A 12009-nucleotide genomic window follows, 5' to 3' on the forward strand; every position below is an offset into this window, starting at 1 on the left:
GCATACACATACAATGGAATGTTATTCAGCCATAAAAAGGAATGAAGTTTTGATGCATGTGACAACATAGATGAATCTTGAGGATGTTATGCTGAGTGAAATAAGCTAGACACAAGAGGACAAATATTTTATGAGCTCACTGATATGAGCTAATTATAATAAGCAAACTCATAGAGTTAGAATCTAGAATATTGGTTTCCAGAGAGGGTTTGGGACAGAAAATGGGGAGCTGATGCTTAATTTGTACAAAATTTCTGTTTGGGTTGAATATAAAATGGATTTGGAAATGGATGGTGGTGATGGTAGCACATTATTGTGATTGTGATTAACAGCACTGAATTATGTATGTGAATGTGGTTGAAAGAGGAAGTTGGGTTGTATATGTTTCTAGAATGAAAGTTGGGAGATAAAACATGGGACTGCTATAAGATGGTGAACCGTGTTGTGGATGATGGACTGAAGTAAATAGTACAAGAATAAATCTTCCTTCATAAATTACAATATGACACTAATAGAAGGGGAAACCCACCTAATACAAACTATGGACTGTAGTTAATGGTACTATTTTAAATTCTTTCAACAATTCTAACAAATTTACCACATGAATACACAGTGCCAACAATAGGGGGTGTGCTGGTTTGAAGGGATCATGTACCCTAGAAAAACCATGTTTTAATCCTTATCCATTTTGTGGATGCAACCCAATTTCAAACCCTATTCAGCACTGTAGGTTAGAAACTTGATTAGATTTGCTCCACAGAGATGTGGCATGCCCATTTATGGGTATTAACTTTTGATTAGAGGGAGTTGTGACTCCACCGATTCCAGGTAGGTCTTGATTACTTTACTGGAATCCTTTAAAAGAGGAAATATTTTGGAGAGAGCAAGAGAGCTGTGAGAATCACAAGAGCCCACACAGCCAGAGAACTTTGGAGATGAAGAAGGAAAATGCCCCTGGGAAAGCTTCATGAGACATGAAAACTGGAGAGAAAGCTAGCAGACATGGCCATGTTTGCCATGTGCCTTTCTAGTTGAGAGAGAAACCCTGAACTTCATCAGCCTTTCTTGAGTGAAGGCAACTTCTTGTTGGTGCCTTAATTTGGACATTTTATAGACTTGCTTTAATTGGGACATTTTTACAGCCTTAGAACTATAAACTTGCAACTTAATAAATTCACCCCTTTAAAAGCCATTCTGTTTCTGGTATATCACATTCCAGCAGCTAGCAAACTAGAACGGTGTGGGGGAGGGTACATTGTTCTATATGTCTGTCCTTGTGCCAGTACCTTGCAGTTTTGGTTACTGTAGTTTTGTAATAAGTTTTAAAATCAGGATTGTGCGTTTGCCACCTTCATTCTTCTTTTTAAAGATGGTTTTGGCTATTCAGGGCCCCTTACCCTTCCATATAAATTTCATGATTGGCATTTCCATTGCTACAAAGAAGTCTATTGGAATTTTGATTGAGATTGCATTGAATCTGTCACTTTGGGTAGAATTGACCTCTTACTATTTAGTCTTGAAACCATGAACATGGAATATGCTTTCTTTTATTTAGATCTTTGATTTTTTTTTTAGTGATGCTGTATAGCTTTCCATGTACAAGTCTTTATACATCCTCAGTTAAATTTATTCCTACATATTTGCTTCTTTTAGATGCTATTGTAAATTGAAGTTTTTTCTTGATTTCAGATTGTTGAATCTTCCAGTCATTCACTACTAATATTTAGAAGCACTGGTTATTTTTGCATGTTGATCTTCACCCTGTCACTTTGCTGACTTTGTTTATTCATACTGGTAGTTCCATTGTGGATTTTTCAAGATTCTCTTTATATAGGATCGTGTCATCCTTAAATAGGGACAGTTTTGCTTCTTTCTTTCCAATTTGGATGCCTTTTGTTTATTTTTCTTGCCTAATTGCTCTGTCTAGAACTTCCAAGACAATGTTGAATAACAGTGATGACAGTGGACATCCTTGTCATGTTCTTCTTTTTTTTTTTTTTTTTTTTCAGTTTTGGTAGGCATACTTCTCTATGCAGCTGTTGTTTACTTTTTTTATTAATTAAACAAAAAATTAACTAACACAGCTATTAGAAATCATTCCATTCTACATATGCAATCAGTAATTCTTAATATCATCACATAGATGTATGATCATCATTTCTAAGTACATTTGCATCGATTTGGGAAAAGAACTAGCAAAACAACAGAAAAAGATATAGTATGATAATATAGAGAAAAAAATAAAAAATTAATAAAATAGAAAATAGAAAAAATATATAAAAAAGAAAAAAAAGGAAAAAAAAAACAAAAACACAAACAAACAAACAACAAAAAAAAACTATAGCTCTGATGGAGCTTCATTCAGTGTTTTAACATAATTACATTACAATTAGGTAGTATTGTGCTGTCCATTTTTGAGTTTTTGTATCTAGTCCTGTTGCACAGTCTGTATCCCTTCAGCTCCAATTACCCATTATCTTACCCTGTTTCTAACTCCTGATGGTCTCTGTTACCAATGACATATTCCAAGTTTATTCTCGAATGTCGGTTCACATCAGTGGGACCATACAGTATTTGTCTTTTAGTTTTTGGCTAGATTCACTCAGCATAATGTTCTCTAGGTCCATCCATGTTATTACATGCTTCATAAGTTTATCCTGTCTTAAAGCTGCATAATATTCCATCGTATGTATATACCACAGTTTGTTTAGCCACTCTTCTGTTGATGGAGATTTTGGCTGTTTCCATCTCTTTGCAATTGTAAATAATGCTGCTATAAACATTGGTGTGCAAATGTCCGTTTGTGTCTTTGCCCTTAAGTCCTTTGAGTAGATACCTAGCAATGGTATTGCTGGGTTGTATGGCAATTCTATATTCAGCTTTTTGAGGAACCGCCAAACTGCCTTCCACAGTGGTTGCACCATTTGACATTCCCACCAACAGTGGATAAGTGTGCCTCTTTCTCCGCATCCACTCTCCAGCACTTGTCATTTTCTGTTTTGTTGATAATGGCCATTCTGGTGGGTGTGAGATGATATCTCATTGTGATTTTGATTTACATTTCTCTAATGGCCAGGGACATTGAGCATCTCTTCATGTGCCTCTTGGCCATCTGTATTTCCTCTTCTGAGAGGTGTCTGTTCAAGTCTTTTTCCCATTTTGTACTTGGGTTGGCTGTCTTTTTGTTGTTGAGTTGAACAATCTCTTTATAAATTCTGGATACTAGATCTTTATCTGATATGTCGTTTCCAAATATTGTCTCCCATTGTGTAGGCTGTCTTTCTACTTTCTTTTTTTTTTTTTTTTGAAAATTGAAATTTTTTTTATTAATTAAAAAAAGAATTAACAAAACAATTAGAAATCATTCCAATCTACATGTACAATCAGTAATTCTTAATAACATCACATAGTTGCATATTCATCATTTCTTAGTACATTTGCATCGATTTAGAAAAAGAAATAAAAAGACAACAGAATAAGAATTAAAACAATAATAGAAAGAAAAAAAACAAAAAAAACAAAAACAAAAAACCTATACCTCACATGCAGCTTCATTCAGTGTTTTAACATAATTGCATTACAATTGGGTAGTATTGTGCTGTCCATTTCTGAGTTTTTATATCCAGTCCCATTGTACAGTCTGTATCCCTTCAGCTCCAATTATCCCTTCTCTTTTTTTTTTTTTTAATTAACAGAAAAAAAGAAATTAACCCAACATTTAGAGATCATACCATTCTACATATGCAATCATTAATTCTTAACATCATCACATAGATGCATGATCATCATTTCTTAGTACATTTGCATTGGTTTAGAAGAACTAGCAACATAACCGAAAAAATATAGAATGTTAATATAGAGAAAAAAATAAAAGTAATAATAGTAAAATCAAAACAAAACAAAACAAAACAAAACAAAAACCTATAGCTCAGATGCAGCTTCATTCAGTGTTTTAACATGATTACTTTACAATTAGGTATTATTGTGCTGTCCATTTTTGAGTTTTTGTATCTAGTCCTGTTGCACAGTCTGTATCCCTTCAGCTTCAATTACCCATTGTCTTACCCTGTTTCTAACTCCTGCTGAACTCTGTTACAAATGACATATTTCAAGTTTATTCTCGAATGTCCATTCACATCAGTGGGACCATACAGTATTTGTCCTTTAGTTTTTGGCTGGATTCACTCAGCATAATATTCTCTAGGTCCATCCATGTTATTACATGCTTCATAAGTTTATCTTGTCTTAAAGCTGCATAATATTCCATCGTATGTATATACCACAGTTTGTTTAGCCACTCTTCTGTTGATGGAGATTTTGGCTGTTTCCATCTCTTTGCAATTGTAAATAATGCTGCTATAAACATTGGTGTGCAAATGTCCGTTTGTGTCTTTGCCCTTAAGTCCTTTGAGTAGATACCTAGCAATGGTATTGCTGGGTCGTATGGCAATTCTATATTCAGCTTTTTGAGGAACCGCCAAACTGCCTTCCACAGTGGTTGCACCCTTTGACATTCCCACCAACAGTGGATAAGTGTGCCTCTTTCTCCGCATCCTCTCCAGCACTTGTCATTATCTGTTTTGTTGATAATGGCCATTCTGGTGGGTGTGAGATGATATCTCATTGTGGTTTTGATTTGCATTTCTCTAATGGCCAGGGACATTGAGCATCTCTTCATGTGCCTCTTGGCCATCCGTATTTCCTCTTCTGAGAGGTGTCTGTTCAAGTCTTTTTCCCATTTTGTAATTGGGTTGGCTGTCTTTTTGTGGTTGAGATGAACAATCTCTTTATAAATTCTGGATACTAGACCTTTATCTGATATATCATTTCCAAATATTGTCTCCCATTGTGAAGGCTGTCTTTCTACTTTCTTGATGAAGTTCTTTGATGCACAAAAGTGTCTAATTTTGAGGAGCTCCCATTTATTTATTTCTTTCTTCAGTGCTCTTGCTTTAGGTTTAAGGTCCATAAAACCGCCTGCAATTGTAAGTTTCATAAGATATCTCCCTACATTTTCCTCTAACTGTTTTATGGTCTTAGACCTAATGTTTAGATCTTTAATCCATTTTGAGTTAACTTTTGTATAGGGTGTGAGATACGGGTCCTCTTTCATTCTTTTGCATATGGATATCCAGTTCTCTAGGCACCATTTATTGAAGAGACTGTTCTGTCCCAGGTGAGTTGGCTTGACTGCCTTATCAAAGATCAAATGTCCATAGATGAGAGGATCTATATCTGAGCACTCTATTCGATTCCATTGGTCGATATATCTATCTTTATGCCAATACCATGCTGTTTTGACCACTGTGGCTTCATAATATGCCTTAAAGACTGGCAGCGTGAGACCTCCAGCTTTGTTTTTTTCCCTCAAGATACTTTTAGCAATTTGGGGCACCCTGCCCTTCCAGATAAATTTGCTTATTGGTTTTTCTATTTCTGAAAAATAAGTTGTTGGGATTTTGATTGGTATTGCGTTGAATCTGTAAATCAATTTAGGTAGGATTGACATCTTAACTATATTTAGTCTTTCAATCCATGAACACGGTATGCCCTTCCGTCTATTTAGGTCTTCTGTGATTTCTTTTAACAGTTTTTTTGTAGTTTTCTTTGTATAGGTTTTTTGTCTCTTTAGTTAAATTTATTCCTAGGTATTTTATTCTTTTAGTTGCAATTGTAAATGGGATTCGTTTCTTGATTTCCCCCTCCGCTTGTTCATTGCTAGTGTATAGAAATGCTACAGATTTTTGAATGTTGATCTTGTAAACTGCTACTTTGCTGTACTCATTTATTAGGTCTAGTAGTTTTGTTGTAGATTTTTCCGGGTTTTCAACATATACTATCATATCATCTGCAAACAGTGATAGTTTTACTTCTTCCTTTCCAATTTTGATGCCTTGTATTTCTTCTTCTTGTCTAATTGCTCTGGCTAGAACCTCCAACATGATGTTGAATAATAGTGGTGATAATGGACATCCTTGTCTTGTTCCTGATCTTAGGGGGAAAGTTTTCAATTTTTCCCCATTGAGGATGATATTAGCTGTGGGTTTTTCATATATTCCCTCTATCATTTTAAGGAAGTTCCCTTGTATTCCTATCTTTTGAAGTGTTTTCAACAGGAAAGGATGTTGAATCTTGTCGAATGCCTTCTCTGCATCAATTGAGATGATCATGTGATTTTTCTGCTTTGATTTGTTGATATGGTGTATTACATTAATTGATTTTCTTATGTTGAACCATCCTTGCATACCTGGGATGAATCCTACTTGGTCATGATGTATAATTCTTTTAATGTGCTGTTGGATTCGATTTGCTAGAATTTTGTTGAGGATTTTTGCATCTATATTCATTAGAGAGATTGGTCTGTAGTTTTCTTTTTTTGTAATATCTTTGCCTGGTTTTGGTATGAGGGTGATGTTGGCTTCATAGAATGAATTAGGTAGCTTTCCCTCCACTTCGATTTTTTTGAAGAGTTTGAGGAGAGTTGGTACTAATTCTTTCTGGAATGTTTGGTAGAATTCCCATGTGAAGCCGTCTGGCCCTGGACTTTTCTTTTTGGGAAGCTTTTGAATGACTGCTTCAATTTCTTTACTTGTGATTGGTTTGTTGAGGTCATCTATTTCTTCTTGAGTCAAAGTTGGTTGTTCATGCCTTTCCAGGAACCTGTCCATTTCATCTAAATTATTGTATTTATTAGCGTAAAGTTGTTCATAGTATCCTGTTATTACCTCCTTTCTTTCTGTGAGGTCAGTGGTTATGTCTCCTCTTCCATTTCTGATCTTATTTATTTGCGTCCTCTCTCTTCTTCTTTTTGTCAATCTTGCTAAGGGCCCATCAATCTTATTGATTTTCTCATAGAACCAACTTCTGGTCTTATTGGTTTTCTCTATTGTTTTCATGTTTTCAATTTCATGTATTTCTGCTCTAATCTTTGTTATTTCTTTCCTTTTGCTTGCTTTGGGGTTAGTTTGCTGTTCTTTCTCCAGTTCTTCCAAGTGGACAGTTAATTCCTGCATTTTTGCCTTTTCTTCTTTTCTGATATAGGCATTTAGGGTAATAAATTTCCCTCTTAGCACTGCCTTTGCTGCATCCCATAGGTTTTGATATGGTGTGTTTTCGTTTTCATTAACCTCGAAATATTTACTAATTTCTCTTGCAATTTCTTCCTTGACCCACTCGTTGTTTAAGAGTGTGTTGTTGAGCCTCCACATATTTGAGAATTTTCTGGCACTCCGCCTGTTATTGATTTCCAACTTCATTCCTTTATGATCCAAGAAAGTGTTGTGTATGATTTCAGTCTTTTTGAATTTGTTAAGACTTGCTTTGTGACCTAACATATGGTCTATCTTTGAGAATGATCCATGAGCACTTGAGAAAAAGGTGTATCCTGCTGTTGTGGGATGTAATGTCCTATAAATGTCTGTTAAGTCTAGCTCACTTATAGTAATATTCAGATTCTCTATTTCTTTATTGATCCTCTGTCTAGATGTTCTGTCCATTGATGAGAGTGGTGAATTGAAGTCTCCAACTATTATGGTATATGAGTCTATTTCCCTTTTCAGTGTTTGCAGTGTATTCCTCACGTATTTTGGGGCATTCTGGTTCGGTGCGTAAATATTTATGATTGTTATGTCTTCTTGTTTAATTGTTCCTTTTATTAGTAGATAGTGTCCTTCTTTGTCTCTTTTAACTGTTTTACATTTGAAGTCTAATTTGTTGGATATTAATATAGCTACTCCTGCTCTTTTCTGGTTGTTATTTGCATGAAATATCTTTTCCCAACCTTTCACTTTCAACCTATGTTTATCTTTGGGTCTAAGATGTGTTTCCTGTAGACAGCATATAGAAGGATCCTGTTTTTTAATCCATACTGCCAATCTATGTCTTTTGATTGGGGAATTCAGTCCATTGACATTTAGTGTTATTACTGTTTGGATAATATTTTCCTCTACCATTTTGCCTATTGTATTATATATATCATATCTGATTTTCCTTCTTTCTGCACTCTTCTCCATACCTCTCTCTTCTGTCTTTTCGTATCTGACTCTAGTGCTCCCTTTAGTATTTCTTGCAGAGCTGGTCTCTTGGTCACAAATTCTCTCAGTGACTTTTTGTCTGAGAATGTTTTAATTTCTCCCTCATTTTTGAAGGACAATTTTGCTGGATATAGAAGTCTTGGTTGGCAGTTTTTCTCTTTTAGTAATTTAAATATATCATCCCACTCTCTTCTAGCTTCCATGGTTTCTGCTGAGAAATCTACACATAGTCTTATTGGGTTTCCCTTGTATGTGATGGATTGTTTTTCTCTTGCTGCTTTCAAGATCCTCTCTTTCTCTTTGACTTCTGACATTCTAACTAGTAAGTGTCTTGGAGAACGCCTATTTGGGTCTATTCTCTTTGGGGTGCACTGCACTTCTTGGATCTGTAATTTTAGGTGTTTCATAAGAGTTGTGAAATTTTCAGTGATAATTTCTTCCATTAGTTTTTCTCCTCCTTTTCCCTTCTCTTCTCCTTCTGGGACACCCACAACACGTATATTTGTGTGCTTCATATTATCATTCAGTTTCCTGATCCCCTGCTCAAATTTTTCCATTCTTTTCCCTATAGTTTCTGTTTCTTTTTGGAATTCAGATGTTCCATCCTCCAGTTAACTAATTCTAGCCTCTGTCTCTTTAAATCTACCATTGTAGGTATCCATTGTTTTTTCCATCTTTTCTACTTTGTCCTTCAATCCCATAAGTTCTGTGATTTGTTTTTTCAGACTTTCTATTTCTTCTTTTTGTTCAGCCCATGTCTTCTTCATGTCCTCCCTCAATTTATTGATTTGGTTTTTGAAGAGGTTTTCCATTTCTGTTCATATATTCAGAATTAGTTGTCTCAGCTCCTGTATCTCATTTGAACTATTGGTTTGTTCCTTTGACTGAGCCATATATTCAATTTTCCTGGTTTGATCCGTTATTTTTTGCTGGTGTCTGTGCATTTAATCAGATTTCCCTGGGTGTGGGACCCAGCAGGTTGAAAGATTTTCCTGTGAAATCTCTGGGCTCTGTTTTTCTTATCCTGCCCAGTATGTGGTGCTCATCTGTCTGCGGGTCCCACCAGTAAAAGATGCTGTGGCTCCTTTAACGCTGGAAGACTCTTGCTGTGGGGGAGGGTCGCCAGCCGAAGCGGCTTGGGGGAGTGCCGCTCCAAATCTCCCAGCTGGCCCGGGAATCCGCACCTTGGGGGGGCGCCGGCCGCCATGGCTTGAGGGGACCGCCTGTCCAAATCTCCCAGCCGGCCCGGGAAGGAGGGAGGGAGGGGCTCCGGCCGCCAGCTGCCATGGCCCGGGGAAGCGCGCGCCCCTCGGGGATCTCACCACAGCGGATTCTCCCAGCCGATTCAGCCATTCCAGAATGGGGTACGCTGTCTTTTTGGTCTCTGTCATGGCTCCAGGAACTGTTCTGTACCGTTTCTGTTTCTTTAGTAGCTGTTCTGGATGAGGAACTAAGACCCGTGCATCTTACTAAGCCGCCATCTTCTCCGGAAGTCCTGTCATGTTCTTCTTAATCTTAGAGGGGAGGCTCTTAGTCTTTCACATTCGGTATGCCGTTATTGTGGGTTTTTCATATATGTCTTTTATCATGTTGAGGAAGTTTCCTTCTCATTTTTTAAAGTGTTTTTTTTAATCAAGAAGCAGTGCTAAATTATGTGAAACTCATTTTCTGCATCAATTGAAATGGTCACATTGTTTTTCCTTTGTTCTATTAATGTGATGTCTTACATTTATGTTTTCTTATGTTGAATCACCCTTGCATAGCTGTTATAAAACCCATTTGATCAGAGTGTAAATTATTATTATTTTTTTGTATGCTGTATGGTGGGGTCACGTTTCATTCTTCTTCCATGTGAGTATCCCGTTATTGCAGCACCATTTGTTGAATTTTTGTTTGTTTGTTTACTTGCTTGCTCATTTTGGGGGTAGGGGGTAAGTGCATGGGCTGGGAATCAAACTCAGGTCTCCACGCTCACACCCCCAGTGTATAAAATATTTTAATGTGTGGTTGGTTTCCAGTTTGCAAGTATTTTGTCAAGGACTTTTGCATTTATATTCATAAGGGATATTGGTCTGTAATTTTCTCTTTTTCTTTGAAATCTCTAATGTACTTTATTAAGGCAAGAATTATCAATACATGCTTAATTACTGGGCAAAAACTAACAGCATATTCATATGTTCTCAAAGTCTCACATCTTGGATGAATTAATTATAGAGTGAAAATGTACCTTTACAATTTAGAGATCCAGACATTCCAGTTTTATCAAAGGATCGAATTTATCTTCTAGACCTTCTATTGAATTTGATACAATTTTAGTTTCCCAAAGCTCTTTCATGTACCAATCACATTGTTTTAATAGAATATTGTTGCTATTCTATTACATACACTATCAAATGTTTCTGAGAATATTAGGTATTTTAAAGCAATTCTCCAATAGCCGGATTATCTCTGTGTGGATAGGTCAGTTTCTTCTCTTTGCTTGTTCCCCCTCCAATCAGAAAGTTCCTCAAAAATTTGGTTTTATGAGGTTGCCCATGCAGATTTACAAGTGCCATCATAGCAAACTGACTGGAAGTTCTATGTATGTACAATTCACCTTAGGATGACTTGGTAAAAATTTGGGTTTTCTGTTGTAAGAGTATTAAATTTCCAAATGTAGAGGGTTTTATTCTGGCGTCATTATGTTTCTTTAGAAATGGACTCTGATTTTTCATTCTGTGAGGGGAGACACCTGTTCAGGCAGGCAGTGCCTGGGATGGGTGAATTCTTCCCCAAAGTTGCATTTGGTCCCCATTATCAGCAACATATTTTGTCCCCACACTGCTTCATATACAAAGTTTGAGGCTCAGATCATTTTGAGGTTCTCCTGGGCATGCACTCAAGGATGTTTCTTCCTTGGTTACCACTACTTCCCAAACTCCCTATGTTCACGCAAATCTCTCAGCCGTTGAGATCTCCTTTCCTTGAAAAACCCACCGTGAGACGGACCTGAGCTAAAACTCCATTGATTGCCTGACCTCCTTAAGCCCCTACCCTGACTGGTGAACCAGAGTGACATTTTGGGTCCCCTGGAATTAGTGTCACTTCTGAGCCACCGTCTAATAATCTCCAAAATAACTGATCATTTTCTTTTCCCCAATGCACACTCTGGTAAAAGGTGTATGTCTCCTTGGGGAAGGCTGGGAGGAAGGTCAACAGTGTAAATTTTGGGCAGTGTGAAATGGTCTGTCACCAAAGGTACCCGGCCCTCCCCATTCAAGGAGTTCTAGGTCTATAAACTGTTTCAAGTCTGGGAATTGATTAAGGGACTGTGACTCTCTGTTTTGTAATTCAAGTTGGACTTCTGTTCACTTGGCCTAGAATTCTTCTGCTTATATAGCCCAAACAAGAATTTAATAGACTGCTCCATCTATTTTACTTCTAGGTACCCCATGATCTACTAGCCAACGCCCAAGTCTCTACAAGTCAGATTTTATTATATGTAAACTAAGGCAGAGCCAGGGATATTGTGTTTTCATGCTGAAAAAGTCTCCAAAGTCCATTCTTACATATGTAGCATATTGAGATGGTAGTTTGATTCCAGCGGGATTTTCTCAGAAAAAATGATTTCTCTCCTGGCAGGAGACCACAAGGCAAAACTTCATTTTATATTTAACACATAGAGACTGAAAGTTCTTCCATCAAATGAGGCTGTTCCAGTTTATATTTTTGCTGATCTGATTTGTTCTGGTTTGAAAGAAAGTATGCCCCCTAGGAAAGCCATGTTTTAATCAAAATCCCATTTCATAAAGGTAGAATAATCTCTATTCAATACTGTAAATTTGAAACTGTAATCCATCATCTCCCTGGATGATGTGATTTAGTCAAGAGTGGCTGTTAAACTGGATTAGGTGACGACATGTCCACCCATTTGGGTGGGTCTTGATTGGTTTACTGGAGTCCTATAAAAGAGGAAACATTTTGGAGAAGGAATTCA

The sequence above is a fragment of the Tamandua tetradactyla genome, chromosome 2 (assembly GCF_023851605.1).
Source record: "Tamandua tetradactyla isolate mTamTet1 chromosome 2, mTamTet1.pri, whole genome shotgun sequence".
Taxonomy (NCBI): domain Eukaryota; kingdom Metazoa; phylum Chordata; class Mammalia; order Pilosa; family Myrmecophagidae; genus Tamandua; species Tamandua tetradactyla.